The sequence below is a fragment of the Pseudopodoces humilis genome, chromosome 2 (genome assembly GCF_049639895.1).
Source record: "Pseudopodoces humilis isolate 2021_Gansu_Grassland_sample_001 chromosome 2, ASM4963989v1, whole genome shotgun sequence".
Lineage (NCBI taxonomy): Eukaryota > Metazoa > Chordata > Aves > Passeriformes > Paridae > Pseudopodoces > Pseudopodoces humilis.
This window is the reverse complement of record NC_142201.1, coordinates 67,542,279-67,559,935: the sequence shown is the minus strand read 5'-3', so window position 1 is coordinate 67,559,935 and position 17,657 is coordinate 67,542,279.

The window sequence follows — 17,657 nt, the reverse complement described above, 5'->3', positions numbered from 1 at the left end:
AAAAATTCTTTACATTTTTAAATTTCTTTAACAAAATAATCTGAGAGGAAAAGAAGTGTCTGCTGATTAATCCAGAGCTGCTCCTTCTAGAAGCACTAACCCCTGGGGCAATGTACTGCACAGAGTCACTGTGAGTGTGACTAACAGCACCATGGGTGACCTTTGTCTTCAACACTTGCTTTCTTCTGTTACTGTAATTTCTCTCTCTTTGCTTCTTTTGGGCTCAATTCTCTGTGGATATAACTTTTCTCTAGTCTCTCAGCCTCCTTTGGGCTGAATTCCTCTGGGATCCTCCCTCGTGGGAAGACTCATTTATTTCAGTCTTTATTATTCGAAGAAAACTCCCAAGCTCGTTAGAATCTTGTTTCTCGTGTTTATTAACAGGTGGTCACAAAACTTAACAGGTCTCTCCAGGCTGGCTACACAAGGTTAATCTTTGCAATTTGGCACATTTCTTTCTTCTGATGGCACAAACAAGGCCTTGTGGCACACTTCGTGTCTGATGCACAAAATGGCTCCGAACTACGCAGTTCTTTTATCTTTATACCTATTTTTACTCAATTAACAATAGACACGTGTATTATTTTTCTTAATGACCTAATGACCCATCACCTCTGTGATGCACTGCGGTATTTTTTATCTAATCACTTACCATTACCTAAAAACCTCTAGGAGAAGAACATGAAGAAGAAAGAAGAAGGGACAAGGGACAACACCCTAAATTCTCCATCTTGTCTCCTGTTCTCTAAACTAACTTTTTCACCCAGTGATTTAAAAAACTTTCTAATTTACACACTTACACTTTTAGCTTTTTTTATTTAACTTTAACATTTGTTTTCATGTATCACCATGAAAACATGCTCATGAATTTTATATTATATGAAATTCAGTGTTTTTCTAGATTTTATAACTAAGTATCAGAAACAAGGGCACACACTATGTATTCCAGACTCCAATAGTTATGTTGCAACTTTGGACAAAAAATTATTCTTGAAGAATTTCAGAGGCTGAATTCTGTATTTCAGGTTTGTTTGCCAGCAAAACAAAGTACTCTCTATTAGACCATGAGAACAAATGCCCAGAGTGTGCCAAGGAGGGAAGGAGACAACAGCTGTCAAAAGGGAAAGTTCCTTTCTGTTGGAAGAGGAAGCCTGGCACTTGCTTAGAAAGGCAGGTGTAGGTTGGGCAGCCTACACAAAGTAGGCTGCAATACTGTAAAAGAGGCAGTGCTATTCCTTTTCTCACCTTCCAAACTGTTTGTAATTAGGTAGCTAAATACATCCCTTTCCCTGCTACTGTTTGGAGATGAAAAGCTGGAGCTGTACTGGGAGATTCCTACATGGCTGGGGATGGGGCGAGCAGGGGTGATTGCAGCCTCTGCCTGTGCTCCCAGCTATGCCCCAGCTCAGGATGCTGATCCAGCATGGGACTTTAGGCAAAAATTAAAAGAGCAAGGTTTTAGTTTGGCAAATTGCTTGCTGTGGAGTCCTGGGGATAGTGCTGTGACCCTTTAAATAATAGACAGCCCTGGTTTCTGGATGACCTGACATGATCATACCTCTCAAAACTGGCACATGGAGTCATGGCTCAGTCTGTCCTGATGGCCACGAGAGACAGCAAAGATAGGAGGAGACAAGGGCTGCCTGAGGAGGTGACACAGCCTGGGCAGAGGACAGACTGGGGGAAAAGGATGCAGTGCACACCCAGTTTCTCCACTTTTTCCATGAAAATTGCTCTGTGGACTGGACTCTGCAACAGGCTGAGCCTCAGGAAGGAGAAAAGAATGGAAATGAGGACCTGAAAGGGGAAAAAGTAGAACAGAGAGATGAGGGAAAGGAGCAAGCCCAAGGAGCCAGGGCGGAGGAAGAGTCAGAAGGCAGACAAGATATGCAAGAAGGAAGAAAATCAGCCCAAATCAGAAAGCAAGCTTCAGAGGTGGCAGAAGAGTGGAAAAATGTGGCCACTTTCAGGTTAGAGTATCCTGGCAAGGACGTTTGCACATCTAGAAGAGGTGTGGGCGCTGCAGTGGGAGCACTGCTCTGCACTTCCAGGTGCTTGGGGACGTGTCTATCCTGCCAACCACTGCTCAAAAGCTGTTCTTCACCTCACAAGTCCCAGGAGGAGCTTTTCTGGGTCTCCAGAAAAAATTGTCCCACTCTTGTGCGCACAAGATCCATTACCTAACCTGATCCATGACACCTTTAAAGCACTTTACCACACTTACACAGACTTTCCACAAGCTGCAAACTATGCTTTTCTCAGCAATGCATTTCTAAGGAGCCTGAAACTACCAATATTTTTTCTGTAGTGTAGAAAAAATCCTTGGGCTTTTTCCTGGCTTTTGTTTTCCTCCATAATTAAACAATAATGATACCACTGTATCCAGATGTCTAAAAAGTAGCTAAAGGTGTTTTCATTTTATTTAATAATATACTCAGGCTAAAAGAAGAAGGGAATTAGACCCAGTTGCCATGATCTGCTGGAGTCAGGTGAGAGGATCCTTCCCAAGATCCTAAGATAATACAAAGCTGGAATTTATCAACTACTGGAATAATGAATTCATGATGGATTTAATAAAATGATTGTACTTCTAGAGGGAATTGTTCAGAAGTGCAAGCTCATATTACTACGCTCAGTTATGAATGATCCTTAAGCAAACCCAAAATAACCTTTCTCAGAAATGTGTTTTCCACTCCCAGGAGCTAGAAAAAAAAGGCAATAGGTCAAAGCCTGTGGAAAAGTTCAAGTGGATAATAAAGAAGTGCATGAGTCCACATAGCACTGTCCATGAACTACAATTTCTAAAGGCCCGAAAACAGAACTGCTTTTTGATAAAGCATAGCTCTGTTCTGTGGACCTAATCCTGAGGACAGGAGATCCTTCAACTGCCATACAATGTGGTAGACACTGAATTTCCCAGAATACTCTGAAACCCAGAATATTAGCAATTTAAAAATATGGAAAAGCTATATTTTAAACATACATTTTCTCTCTGTGTCCAGAGTGGCTACTTGTTAATGGTTATAGAATGTGGAAGGGTGAGGTGTTTGCCTTAAGTAAAAACTATAGGATAACTCTGCAAACAGTATTAAAGAAAATTGGGCTACATTCATATTTGCTCTGTCATGAAAGATATGACATTTTAATGTAAAATTAACTCTAATCTGATCCATATTTGGGGAAAAAAAAAGTACTCCTAAAATTCTGTTGCTTGTCCAGAAATCAACATGAAGACAAAGACTGTGAAACCATGTTATTTCCAGCTGAGTAAAAATCTGCTGTGAAAATAAAGCGTTTTAATTCAATTACTCTTCACATAATGTGTGTCTCAAAGTTGTATCATACACACTTTTCAGAGTCGTAGGCAAGCTGAAAAACTTTTCTTGGAAAAGTCTGCATTGCAACAGGAAAAATTCAGTGTGTGTGATTGTGCATGTGTGACAGCTTTGGGGTCTTGTAATTTGTTTTATCTCACTTGGAGGACAAATCTTTCAAGCAAAAACAGGAATAAGAATTGCAGACTCAGAAGTTCATAAATAAGATTTTAGTAAAGGTTTGCAGTATATTAAAGAGAGGACCTATTACTTGAGATTCAAATTTCACATTAAAATTCTCCTGTAATATTCAATTTTTCATTCTATTTTAGGTGAGAGTTTGTTTGTGTTTTATACAAATTGAGCAATATATGTGAAAAATTATCCTAATTTCTTGATCCTGCTCAAATTGGCCCAAAGGCAGGAGCCATATCACTGTCTCTGCTCCTTTCCCTGTGCAGCAATAATCACTTGCTGGACACTCTTCTAAAAACCACAGGAGCCTTACCACAACACTCCCAAATGCAGCCATATGTTTTGAAGAGCTGAGGCAAGGGTCAGCCCCAGTGCCAGAAAAGGGGGCTTGTGGAAGGATTGTAGAATAACTGATTTGTCTGTGCCATAATTGCTGAGCAGGATGCTGATCCCAGGTGGGTTTGGTGTCTCTTCATTCTCCATTGTACTCAGTAGGATGTTGCTATGCTGCACTCAGCCTGGTGAGGGTCACATACTGTTTGCCTTCCCTCTCTGGAAGGTGTCCGGGGTGTCCCCTGGGTGGCATGAGAGGACAGCCACACACAGAGACCTGATGTGGCAGCAGCACCGTGTCTGCTCATGGAGCGTGGGGGTGGCAGCTCCTCCTGTGCTTTTTTAGAAGACTGTCAAGGAGAAGCCAAAGTGGGTGTTGAATCTCACTGTTTCACAGTACAACAAATTCCTTCTGGGAAGAGAGCAAGTGGTTCGTGCTTGCACTGCTGGATCCCCCTGGCCTTGATATCAATTCAAGCCTAATGTGATATACACCATACTCCACAACATGCTGCTGGATGTACGAAGCTGTATCGTTAAATAGGTCACTTTGTCTCTCTTCATTACAATCTTAATTTTATCACTCTACCCACATTATGTGCTTGGGTGTTTATTGACCTCGAAGTCAGACATAAATGGTAGCGTATGGGTACATCCTGCCCTTGATGTGAGTGAATGTGAAATGCAACTAATGTCTTTTGAGGGCCTGCCCCCAAAATATTTGGCACCAAGACATGTTCAGTACAAATGGGTGGTGACACTGATTGACAATACCAGTTTCCCCATGCCTAGCCATTCTCTGCTTTACACTGGGGATGGAGGAAAATGTGTTACCTCTCTGAAAGAAAGGCATTTTGCCTTGTGCAGCAGGAGTTGAAGGCCATTTGCCTGAGGAGAGCACTGGGTAAGTGGATTTCCTTTTAAATGACAAAAATCAGGGTTGGACCCAATACAAGAAAACGTCCCTGTTAACTACTGTGTGGTATACCAAACAGCCTGCTGTTTCAATAAAATATTTATAACTAATCATTTTGTTAAATGAAACATGTACTTTATGACACCTTTTATAATTAACAAGCCCTGTTCCAGCTAATTTTGCACATGGTGTTTCACAGTTTATTACCAGGTACTATGAGGAGACATAATAAGTACCTACAAATAACCACCCATATTAAGATGTAGTATTGCAAAGAGAAGCAATTAAGCTCCTGGGAAGCTTAGTGTTATTTATTTGTAAACAAGTGTAAGGGTAGGACCTTTGCCAAACAAAAGATTGGGTTAGAGGGATGATAAAGCAATAAACCTCACAATGCATGAACACATTGTGGTGGAGCTACAGTCAGGGAGTAATGAAGATGCTTTAGCAGAGACTTTAATGAAGCTGGATTTTGCTGACAAATAGTGCTTAAAGATACTGGTATGGTTAAGCTGTATTTAATGATGCATTAGATGTCCTGAGTTCTGGGATTAACTCTGAACTAAATGGCTCATGATTTCAGTAAGGCATTCTCAGAGGACTTTGGTCACATGAATATATTCAACATTCACCATTAACCTCTCTAATTGGGGGATTAAAGACTAAAGTGAGAGGCTCGAGGGTGTTGTGCTAAGAGAAACCTCAAACACCTGTCACTCATATTGTCCTCAACAAGTCAGAGGTTGTAGATACAAGGAACTTTGAGATATTCATTTTAATCAAACCAGAGAGCAGCAATGTTGCAGAGATCATTGAATTGACCACGGCAATGCAGACAGCTAAGTCATCTCCTAAATTTTCCTGCTGTGCAAGCACAGGACAGCCACTGCCACCACTTTCCATGTCAGGACAAACCGAGTCAGGATGGGATTACTCACCATGCTTCATCTTGTAGTCAAAAGCTAGAGTAGAATTAAAACAACTGAAACTCAACATTTTCGTACTGCAGATGTCGTCTGAGGAGACAGATTTAAATGTTAATTGAAGTATCTTCTAAGGAAGAATTATCCCTTTATTAGAGCCAACAAAATAGGTGTCTTGCTCCTGTTACCCCTGCCTGACAGAACAAGCCGGATGTGCAGCGCTCAGGCTGAGCAAGGTGGGAGAAATCCTGGTCTGGTGCACCTGAGCAAGCCTTCCTCCATCAGTGCTTCCCAGCACAAATCCCTGGGGAGGGATGGAGTGGGGAACACCCCTCTGATACACACAGATGCCCTTCATCTCTCCCGAGCTGCTGCCTGGCTGGCACGTGCACCCCTCGTGGTAGGGGGACAAGGCACCTCACACCAGAGGGGCACCACTGCCACTCAGGTCCAGCCCCGGGATTCTGCATGCTCACTGCCAGGGATGTGCCATGGTCTTGGGCCACAGCACTGTAGGACTTGGCCCTCCTATGAATTAACCAGAAATGTGGCATCTTCTGTCTTGCTCTGAATGCAAAAGGCTCTGTTGGTTATTTGGAAACCAACAGTCCTCACATATTTTTACTTTTATTGGTGCTCTGGGTTCAATATTTGCAAATTGCCGAGAAGTTTTGCCAAAACAGTGGCAAAACTTCAGCTCTTACTGTCTTAGTCATTGGTCCTTTGGTAACAAATATCTACAATGTGAAATAACCATGTGCAAAATGCTGCTCCACTCTATTTGTGCCAAATCCCCACATCCTTATTTGAGATCAGGGACTGAGGGTGCAAAATGAGTCTGCATACAGGATTTTCTTGCAAAACATTTCCTGGCTGCTTCTTTTTTTAAAGCTGTGTCAATATTTGGCTCATATTCTCTGCAGGGGTAAGCATTTGTGTTTAAAATACAATGCAAAGCCAGGTGAAAAGGCCTTTAATGATGCTCAGTTTGAATGCTGACAAAGTTATTGTGAATTTTCACTTAACTGAACTTTCTTCTCCTTATCCTATCTTAGCTTGATCTGTCTGCAGCATTACTGGTGTTCCCTGGGCAGTCTTGCTCTGGTTAGGTATACCAACCCTGGTTAGGTTTTTTGATGTTGTTGGATCAGTTTCTTTGAGTTTGCCCTAAAACTAGAGGCAGAAGAGCGGAAGAGACATGAAAAACTCCTGTTTTTTTCTTTCAAGCTGAAGCCAGCAGATGGTGCTTACTGCCTTTGCACATTTCTTGGAGAAACCCTACTTTATCTGTCAGTTTATGGTATTTACCAGGGAACAGCAATAAGGCTCACAGCTACTTGTCACTTTTCCGAGAGATGAGGGATTGGGTTCTGAAAGCAAAACACATCCCACAATGTTGAGAGCTTTAGAATTTCAACTCCCTACAATTTTGGATGTTTCCACGAACTGTTTTCTCAAAATGATGCTTTGCTGCTATCACAATAATTGGTGCGGCTTGTGTTGTTGTTGTGAGGTTTTTCTCTTTATAATTGGAAAGAGTGAAGAAGGGAGCAAGTCAAACTATCTCCTCGGATGGGTTTTAAAGTGGAGCTTGCAGAAGCAGGCTATAAGGGACAGGTTATGCCTCTGGTATAGAGTAGCCGAAGCCCAGGGGAGCCGGTTCAAGTTGGGATGATTTGCAGGGAATACTGAGCATCATGTACTTCCAGGAGGGGTGCTCTGAGACCTCTTCAGCCCAGAGAAAAAGGGTAATAAGCTCCCAGAAAGGCATCTTCCCAACCCATCCCCAGCACTGGTAAAGAAGCACTATCTGTCCTCACTGATGGGTGTAGAAAGTCGTGTTCCCATGTGTGCTTTGGGAGACTTTTACACCCTGAATAACTCTGAACAGTCATAGCTGCTCTCTCTCCCAGTGTGACTTAAATCTGCTCAAAGGTGCATAGAGATTGAGTTACATGGTTTAAAAAAACCCCAAAACCAGAGGTGCTCTGTCATGTGGTGATGGAGAGTGTGAGCAGCAGTGCTGAGGATAAAAGGCTCAATTGCACATTCACACTCATTTCTTCTGTGCAAAGAGCTTAACTTGTACATGTTGTTTACCTATGTATTTCCTTTCTGTGGACACAAATCAATACAGGAACTTACCTGGCAGATTGCATCTTTCTGTGAGCATCTTTTATTCAATATTAATCTCATCCTCTTCCGTGTAGCTGAATAATTATGTCTATATTAAAGCAGTAATTTCTATTTTCAGCCACTAGTCAGCAGCTTTAGTAATAGGTAACAAATTTACTTATCTTTAGAACCAGTAGGAATTTCTTTCAAGATAATGTATGTCCAAGAATTTCTCCCTGCATCCAGCCCCAGAACAGTGTCTGTCAGTGTCATCTGCATTTCTAGGAGCAGCCTTAGGTTTAAACTTTTCATTTGATGATGGAAGCTGAGGAGGTATTCTCTTTTTATTTTCTTTTTCATTATGGATTACCGGATGTACAAACACAGCTAGGCTTTCTACATCAGAGGGCAATTTCCAAACCCATAAAAGCTTATTAGAAAAGTCAGCAACCTGGCAGCTGGGCTGGATGAATTTCCTTACCAATTTTACCAGATTTGGCAGCTAACCCAGGAGAGTGAGAGCTTCAGGGAAGCTGTGCTGCTCAGTGCTTTACTCTTTCAGTCCTCAGGTTTTCTCCAAATGACTTTTTTCCTCCCTATCTGCATGTTTGCACTGGAAACTTAGTGAAATTACAGAAATATTGATGTTTTCCTGAGGCTGACAGCTAGTTCTTTTTGCCTCACTGCCAATAATAAAGATAAAAGATAAAAATCTCTCATGATTAATATCTTTATGATTTGATCAAATGTGGGTAGTGTGAATCAAGAATTTTCTAAATAATACAGGAGAAGAATGTGGTGAGGCTTGGGCAGAGGAACCAGGCAGGGTCTGGCTCATTGTGAATCCTTACTGAGGAACTGGTGTATTTCAAATACCTGGAACTGATATCCATGGCATTAACAAAAACAAACTTTTGGGAAAACTTTCGTTTTCCAGGAGTGCTGAGCACCTGCCCTGTAATCTAACATTCTATCACTGTCTGAAAAAATGCATATTGAAAGCAAATGACAAGTGTTTACTGAGGTGCTGTAAAGCTACTTCTCAATTTTTGGTTTATGTCCCACCTTGGCCCTTGAATAAACAATCTACAAAAAAAAGGCTTGCATAATCAGGTTTTTTTCCTGTCCTACTTCTGGGAGAAGGCATTGTTAGCAAAGGCAAAAAGAGCTCAGCAACTCTGTGGCCCCACTTCAGCAAAGCAGAGGCAGCTCCTGAGCACTGAGCTCCATAGGTGTGAAAATGGCCTTCTTTACTTTGATGCACTGGAGGCATGGAAAGGTCTCTCAAATCTGCTTTGTCCACAAAGAAATCAATTGGAGACTTCTTATTGATTTCAATGAGAGAAAAAAAATCCACTGTTTACAGGTAAGTAAATAAATTTATTTCACAGATACAGAGGTCAGTGCTCACAGAGCTTGGCAATATGAAGCATTGAGCACCTCTAGCACCACGGTGAGCTCGGTGCTGCCTTGCTGTGGTGTTCTTAATCACTCAGCCCAGAGCTTCCCCAGCCAGGCTGTCTTCATCTGCCCACAGGAACAAAAGGAAAGGAATCACATTTCCTCCAGGTCACCTTGGGTTTCCATAGTAACTATTTGAATGTGATTGTCTTATCAATCAGAACCTTCTTTACTCTCATAAGCAACTATAAAATCTCCTCTGGTTTCCATAGCAACCATCTTTAAACCCATATATTTATTTTCTCTAGGCTTAGCTGAATTGTTGGAAATAGTGCAAATTAACTGCTGGTACAATACTTCTTATATTTTTTCCCTTAAGCTATCCTTTACTGTCATCCAGAACAACAGTTATGATGATGCTACTGTCCTTATGTTTCATTTACTCAGAGACCCTCTTTGCTGACTAACCACATGAGAAACGCCTCCTAAAAATCAAGGTTTTCATGAGGAGCATGGTAAACCCAAAACCTCTGGAATCTTTCCCTTCCCAATTCAGGCCCCTCTGCCATTCCATCCCCATGCACTCAGCACAGAAAAAATGGTGCTGTTTTGATAACCCAAATCTCTTCTTGTAATAATATGCAAGAGTAGCACCTTCCCTTCAGTAAACTCAAAGCAGACTACAGCTGTTACTTAACAGCAACCCTGTGAAACAGAAACCCTTTTTCCACTTCTCTCTAAGGAATTTTTTTTCTTTTCCCGGACCAGTTAGTGGGGAGGGGCATTTCCCTGGGGAAATCCCCATTTGGAGTTTTCCTTCCTAATTTGCCCTAAACTAAGACAGTTACTCAAATATTTTTTTAGTGCAGCACAATGTGCACAAGGTTAATGGTCCATTTACATTCCAAAACCAATATATGTCAAGAAGTTTATGGGTTTTTTTCAGCCTAAATGTGGTAACTGGAGACAAGGCTGATACCACATTGTCTATGGTTTCCTTTTACCAGGCAGCAGGTACACGTAAAGTTTTCTACAGAGGTGAACGCTGACACAACCACAACTACACTTTTACTTCATGATCTGACCATGAACACCCATTGCTTTCAGTCTCAAAGTTCATCTTCCTGATGCCAAGGTTCAACTTGGCAGGAAGCTAAATGCCATATGGCCACTCACACATTCTCCCCCACAGCCCCTCCAGTGGGATAGGGGTGAGGAAAAAAAGTAAAATTCATGGGCTGAGGTGATAAAAAATTAAGAGAACAGGAAAGGAAGGGATAATAGTAACATTATTATTATTATTATTATTATTATTATTATTATTATTATTATTATTATTATTATTATTATTATTTGCAAAACAAATTATGCACAATACACTTGTTCACTATCCACAAGAATGTGCCTAATTCAAGGTTATGAAGTTATTAATAGGTAATTACTCTGCTGTGTGGCAGTGTTTTCTGGAATCCTGTTGGTAGCAGCAAGTTGCAGACATACCATATCTGCCTCTGTGCAACTTCCAGGCTACAGGGGAAGAGAGGCCCTCAGCTCCATCTGTGGTGCTGCTTTCCAGCTGTCCTGAGCTTCTCTTTCCTCTCTTTCTCTGTAGTAGGAAAACAATTTTGGTTTTGGCATGAGATAAGAGACTTGCTTGTTTTTCTCTTAATTTCTAATTTTTCTCTAGAAATGTTTGGTCCCTACAGTGTCTCCATCTGCTCCCCCTTGCCCACAGATGCTGGGTTGCTGGCAGAAGGCAAGTTTGTGTCTGTTCGGCATGTGCAGACACACCAGCAAAGCTGCATTCAGTCCACCTTGCTTCTTAGGAAAAGAGTCACCAAAGAAATGGAAGAAGTTCAAGGAAAGGTAAAAAAAGAGCCAGGAAGCTGGGTCTGTGGCCACACAGAGTTTAGGGAAGAGCAAAAGCGTTTTGTGCCAGCTGATGGGAAATCCAGTAACTGAAATCCTGTGGGTATGAGAGGAGGAATACATCGAGGTAATAAAACAGAGAGGAGTTAACTGCTTCTAAAATTAAAAAAGAGGAATGTGTAGTGACTCAGGATCACACTGCTGAATTCACAAAAGGAGATTGGTACTGCAGGGGCTTGGGTCCCTGCAGCTGCCTGGCTGTGCTCAGGGAGGTTTCCAGGCTTTTCCAGGGCACCATTGGTGGTCCTCACGCTGAGCTGGAGGTGAAGGAGATTAAGGGGAAATGGGATGCCTTTAGGCTGGCTGAGAGAGCTCCTCCAAGGAGAGCTGTATGGGAAGTAGAAGCACTTGTGTTCAGTAAGGCATGCTTGTGACAGGACAGGGCCCTGGGCAGTGCCTGACTTGCCGGGCCAGGGGCTGTGGTGTGCCAGCACAGAGCTGGGGGCAGAGCTGCGGTGTCCTGGCTGCGAGTGCAGGGGAAGAGTCGCTGGTGTCTGTGCTCACTGTGAGCTCAGGGCTCTGTTGCCCTGCTTCAGACATGGCCAGGCACCCCAGAGCACAGCACAGCAGCTCACTGCCCTCAGCACAGCAATTCCTTTGCTCATACAAACCCCCGAGTAAAACCACTCCTATAAAAAAATGCTTTGCAGAAGCACAATTTCTTTCCGGTGAGAGCTTGTCTGGAGCTCTTCTTCATCCCTAAACTTTCAATCCCACAGCATTTTTTTTCCCCACACAGGTGCCCCCCAGGTGCACAGGGCTTTCAGCTCTGTGCAGGGTCCTGCAGCACTGCTGCATGCTACCAAGGCACCTGCAAACCTGGTTACAAATCTGCCGGGTCCCAGTCAGAGTGATTTTGGGTTTGTAGGGGAGATGGGGCACAGGGAAGCCACGGAACAATATTCATCAGCAGGAAGAGCTGCTTTCTTCAGGCAGACAATTGCAGTACCTCTGCCTTCCTTCAGAAGGGCTGCTCCCACTGGCTAAGCCTTCCTGAGGGAAGCCTCACAACTTCACTCTCTGAAACACAGGTGTCGAGAGACTTGGGACTGTTACATTTGACTTGGAGTGGTAAGAAACTCACAGGTTTGCATAAGAACTGTCAAACATGAAGCTGTTCTTATCTAAACTTCAGCCAATGTGCAGGCATGTTCAGAAGCCATACAGCACCCATCTTTTACCTTCACCCATCTGAAGATGTTAAAATCATATAGTTATGGAATGATCATATAAAATATTGTATATGTCCACTGTTGAGGACTGAAAAAGCTACGATAATCTGTTTCTTTCTATGTAGATTTTCTGAAATTGTCTAATATCTGAATGTGTAACTCATATACAATCTGTGAAAAGTAAGCTCATGCCCATTGCTGGCAGTAGATGAGCATTTATGGATCTGAAGTCACATACTTGGGAACTGGGAGATGCTGGAGTTGAAGCTATCATTGCAGTTTTATTTTGTAAATGCTCCAAAGAACAGAATGTTTCTTGCTCCACTTCCCACCTCCCTCCCCAGGCAGGCTGAGCTTTTCTCCCTTCTCTTTTCTCTTTTCTCTGTGGACTTCCAGAGCTGCTGCTTTTCAGCTTGCACAAGGACAAGCAGGGACGAGCTCTGTGCTTCTTTTCAAGCACCTGGCATGCAACCCTTTTGTGTTACATTTGCTTTTCACTTCCTGAAAGTGAGGGAAAGGGGCAGCTGGGGACAAGGGGTGGGAGAGAGTGTTTTTGCATTGTGGTTTTCCCCCTAAGCCTGTAGCTGGGCGGGTGTGAGGCTTGTGAGAGCACAACTCAAAAATGACAGCAGGAGTGCCATATCAGGGGCAGATAAGAACCACATCGCTTGCAAGGACTAAAAGCCTCATTGCCCTTATCTCGGTTTTCAGAGCCACTGAAAACCTGTTCTTTCTTTCTCCTGTTTGCTTAATGTATTAGGAAACTGATGCTGAGCAGCTACACATGTTCCTGTCTTCCTTGGGGCACGTACAGCATGGCCTGCAGTCCCTCCCTCCCTCTCTGCTTCTCTCCCCACCTCCCTCGGGAGCGTGGGGGGCACAGGCTGTGCTTTTTTAACACCCGCTCTCTCGCTGCACATCCCAGGCATCTTCTCAGCAGCTGCCCCCAGGAACATGACTTTGTTATTTATGCTGCTCCCACTCCCACCGTGCTGTGTGGGTCCAGAGCCTGCTGTGGGTATTCCCTGGGGGGAATGACTCAAGTGGCAATAAGCAGCTGTGCTGGATACTGCCACAGTGGTTTCCACTGGATTAGCTCTGGAGGACTGCCAGTAAGATAGAGGGTTTGGCATGCTGCTCGCTAGGCTCTCACATCCCTGCAAGGTGGCCTCAGATGACTTGACTCCCAGCCTTCCTCTGAAGCATCTGAGCAGCTCCCACAAAAATAGGAGCAGTTTCTGTAGGAGGGACTGTGGAAAATCACTGGACTTGGAGTTAGAACTAGCAACACCACTGAGCACAGTCACAGAGCAGGTCTTGCAAATTATGTGAAGGTTGTCCTCTCCTGTGACAGCCACCAGTGTCCAGGGAGATGCAGCCAGGGTCTGGGCAGCTGTCCACCCAGCAGTGCCTGCTTAAATGTAGCCTCTAGACAAAGAGATCCAAGTTCCTACTCACCCTCTGGCCAGCACTGTAGTATTGGTTAGGGACCAGAGATCTGAGCAAAGGTGACATAAGGACACGCCTTTTCCATGATGTTCAACAGAAAAGAAAGCCATGGTAGGGAAGTGGGGACAAGGAGTGAGAATTTCAGCAGAAGCTTTGAACTACCTTTCAAAGTCCAAACTTTCTTTAATTTATTTTTAAATTTTATTTAAAGACATCTGAAGTGTGGGATTTTGAAATAAGAAAGCAGTTATTTGAGCTCCCTGATGCTCATAGAGAGGCAGGAATCACCTGTTTGACTTGATAGCAGCGGGTGAAGCTACATTTCTTTTTATATTGGTTGCACTTCTGTCAGCACTGTTGCTGGTGCCTGCAGCAGAGAAGGCTGTGTTTGAGTCCTGTGCTATGCTGGCTGCAGGAGGTAGAGATGGAGGCCTGAAGAGAGGGGGTTACAACAACTGGCACCCTCTGAGTGCTCTAAAGAGGGGCAAGCAGCTTGCGAATTTCTGGAAAACTCAAAATCATTCGAAGGACATAAATGAGAGTGGTTTGGGCTTTGCTTTTTCTTGCAGAAGGAAAGTGTGATTAGATCTGTGACTGCACCTATGAAGAGGTGAACAGGAGTAAGTAAAGTTTTCCCTGACATTGTGTAAGTCTTGTCCCAGGGTCAGATGCATCTGGTGGGAGTTTGTACTGTAAGTAACTGTGCCTTTCTGTGGGAGGTTCCTCCCCTGAGACATTCCTGAGGGATTAGTCAGATTTATATGCCTCAGAAAGAAACGTGTACTATGGCTTCTGGAAAGAAAAGAAGTACACCCAAGCAGAGCTGTGGTGCAAGCAGAGGGAGCTGCCCAGCCTGGCCGAGCAGGCTGAGGCTGTCCGTGGCTGGCTCTGCCCACCCACAGAGTGTGTGCAAGTCAGACACAGCTCTAAAAAACTAAATTGTCTCTGCTGTTCAACAGAAAACAAAACAGGGCTCAAAGATGGGGACCAGGGTGGGAAGTAAGTTTGCAGACAACACCAAGCTGGGCAGGAGTGTTGATCAGCTAAGGGGTAGGAAGGCTCTGCAAAGGGATCTGGACAGGCTGGATCAAAGGGCTGAGGCCAATTGTGTGACATTCAGTGAGACCAAGTGCCAGGTCCTGTGCTTGGTTCACAGCAACCCCAGACAGTGGTACAGGTTGGGGGCAGTGGCTCAGAATCTGCCTGGTGGAAAAGGACCTGGGGATGATGGTCAACATCAGCTGGACATGAGCCAGCTGTGCCCAGGTGGCTGAGAAGGCCAATGGCATCCTGGCCTGGATCAACAGTAGTGTGGCCAGCAGAAGCAGGGCAGGGATGGTCCCTCTACGCTTGGCACAGTGGATCCACACCTCAATTGTTGTGTTCTGTTCTGGCCCCCTCACTATAAGAAGGACATTGAGGTGCTGGAGTACATCCAAGAAAAGGCAACACAGCTGGGGAAGGGTCTGGAGCACAAGGCTTATGGGGACCTCCTGAGGGAGCTGGGGGTGTTTAGCTTGGAGAAAAGGAGGCTCAAGGAAGACCTTACTACTCTCTGCAACTGCCTGAAAGGAGGGTGTGGGCTGGTGGGAGTCAGCCTCTTCTCCCACATAAGAAGTGACAGGACAAGAGGAAATGCCCTCAAATTGCACATGGGGAGTTTCAGGTTGGATATCAGGAAACATTTCTTCACTGAAAGAGTGGTCAGGCATTGGAACAGGCTGCCCAGGGAAGTGGTGGAACCACCATCCCTGAAAGTGTTCAAAAAATGGGTAGATGTGGCATTTGGGGATATATTTCAGTGGTTAGCACTGAACACAGCGGTGTTGCTGGGCTAACAGTTGGACTCAATGATCTTAGAGGTCTCTTCCAACCTTAACATTTCTATGTTTCTATAAATTTAAGTGGAAAGTTTGTGCTACTTTTCAAAATTCAAACTTTCTTTGTTTCTTTTTTCTGTTTTCCTTTAAAGACAGGTAAAGACAAGTAAACTGGCGCTATTTAGTCTTGCATAGCCCAGAGTGGTATCACTATTTACTATTTACTATTCCATCCCTTTAGAGACCAGTGGGTAAATGTCCTCATGTTTGAGTGCTTGAATCAACAATATGTAAATACCACATCCCTTTCTAATTTCAGAAAAGTACGTTGATAAATCAAAGACATCCAGAGCCATGTCCTGAATATTTTCCTGGGTGTATTGTGGCTGTTGGGTGGGAATAAATGTGTGCTTTCCAAATAGGAAGAAAGACATGATCTATTAGCATGAAATAATGTGAAATTGTTTTAAATGAAAACCCAATGAAAAATAAAATAGACCAAAAATCACTACTGCCAGTAGAACTGGCTTTTTGGGCTGGAAAGCAAAACTGTGCCCAAGACAGACAAAGCCTCAGGGATCTTTCCCCAGGGTAAGTGGCGTTACACTGTCCATCTGCCCTCTCTGCCCCACTGAGAAGCCACCCAGTTGCTTGGCTGTGGGCTTTGGAACATGGAAGCAATTTTGTTGATGTCAGCTTGATTAATCAGCCCAGAGATCTGGGTGTGTCTGTACATCTTTGCAGAAACACCATGAGGTTTTATTGTCCTCTGAATGCAGAATCGTGGACCATTCATTAAGAAATTAAACCTGTGCAAAACTGCATTTGCCAGTGGTGAGAGAAGCATCCAGCTACCTTTTGTTGGGTAGCCAAACTGATGGCAACAGGTTTAGGAGGCAGAGAGGAAACATTTGTTACTTGTGCTGATATGAAGGGTCTGCTCTTTCCTAACGAGGTCCAGGATTCCTTGAGGAGCTCCCAGGGAGGCATCAGCAGCCACTGACCACAAAAGAGGTTTTGACTGTTTGGTCACTTGTTGAAACCAAATATGTTGGCTTCAACAAATTGGGCAATGTCGGAAATGGGACTGAAGGGGAGGGGATCTTGTAGTAAGTTACCGGCTATTCTGGGATATTCTCGCCCACTCTCTCTTAAAAGCAAAAGCAGACTATTTTATCCAAAACAGGGGGAGAGATAGCAGAAAATTATCATCTCTGAAGTGGATTTCACATTTTCTGCCCATCTCCTTTTGTTGTTAGGGCCACGTTGCCTGCATAGGGTGGACCTTCCTGTTCCCCAAGCAAGGAGCATGTATCAGAGGCCAAGGAGGACAAAACTCTTCTGGTGGAGGCCAAACCAGCCTCTTCCTTGTTGGTCTCTTTGGGCCAGGATTTGGCAGATGAGGTCTATTCATGCTCAGAAATCTCAGCTCTTTGGCAGAACAAATGGGTCAGTATTTCAAGTGTTTTATTTAGAGAAGAAAGTTATTGCATAGGGTAAGGCAGCATGGCACAACAGATAAAACCTTGGTTTTTATTTAATTCAGGCAAATGGGATTTTCATGTTAAGATGTTAATTTAATCTTAGCATTGCATGATCCTCAGTCACTGCCTTTCGTAAGGTCTAGGAGGAAAATAATTAAGAGACAGAAATAATTAAAACTTGGGAAGGGCCAGGCAGTTAAAACTGTATGATTGTGAACTGAGATGGGAGGAGAAAATCAGGTGCCACCAAGCTTGGGGCAGGGTCAGGTTTATGCGTATGGTCTGACCAAGGCCAAGAACCTGCCAAACAATGAAACAGTAGGACCAACATCATTTCTTTTTTGTTCTTCTCTGCTTCCATCCAGCAAGAAAGGCGATATCCTGTTTGATAGCCACTGTCCACTCACTCTCCTTGCTTCACTTTGTTGCTGTGGTTTGGATCTTGACTTCCAGCTGCAATGGCCACGAAATTCATGCTGCTCTTCCCACTGATTGTGCTGGTGGAAAAGGCAAGTGCTGCCTGGAAAAACAATAAATTACACCCAGCTTCCAACAATCTCTGCAAAACAAACATTGAGAAAAGTATTTAAGATAGATCGAAATGGT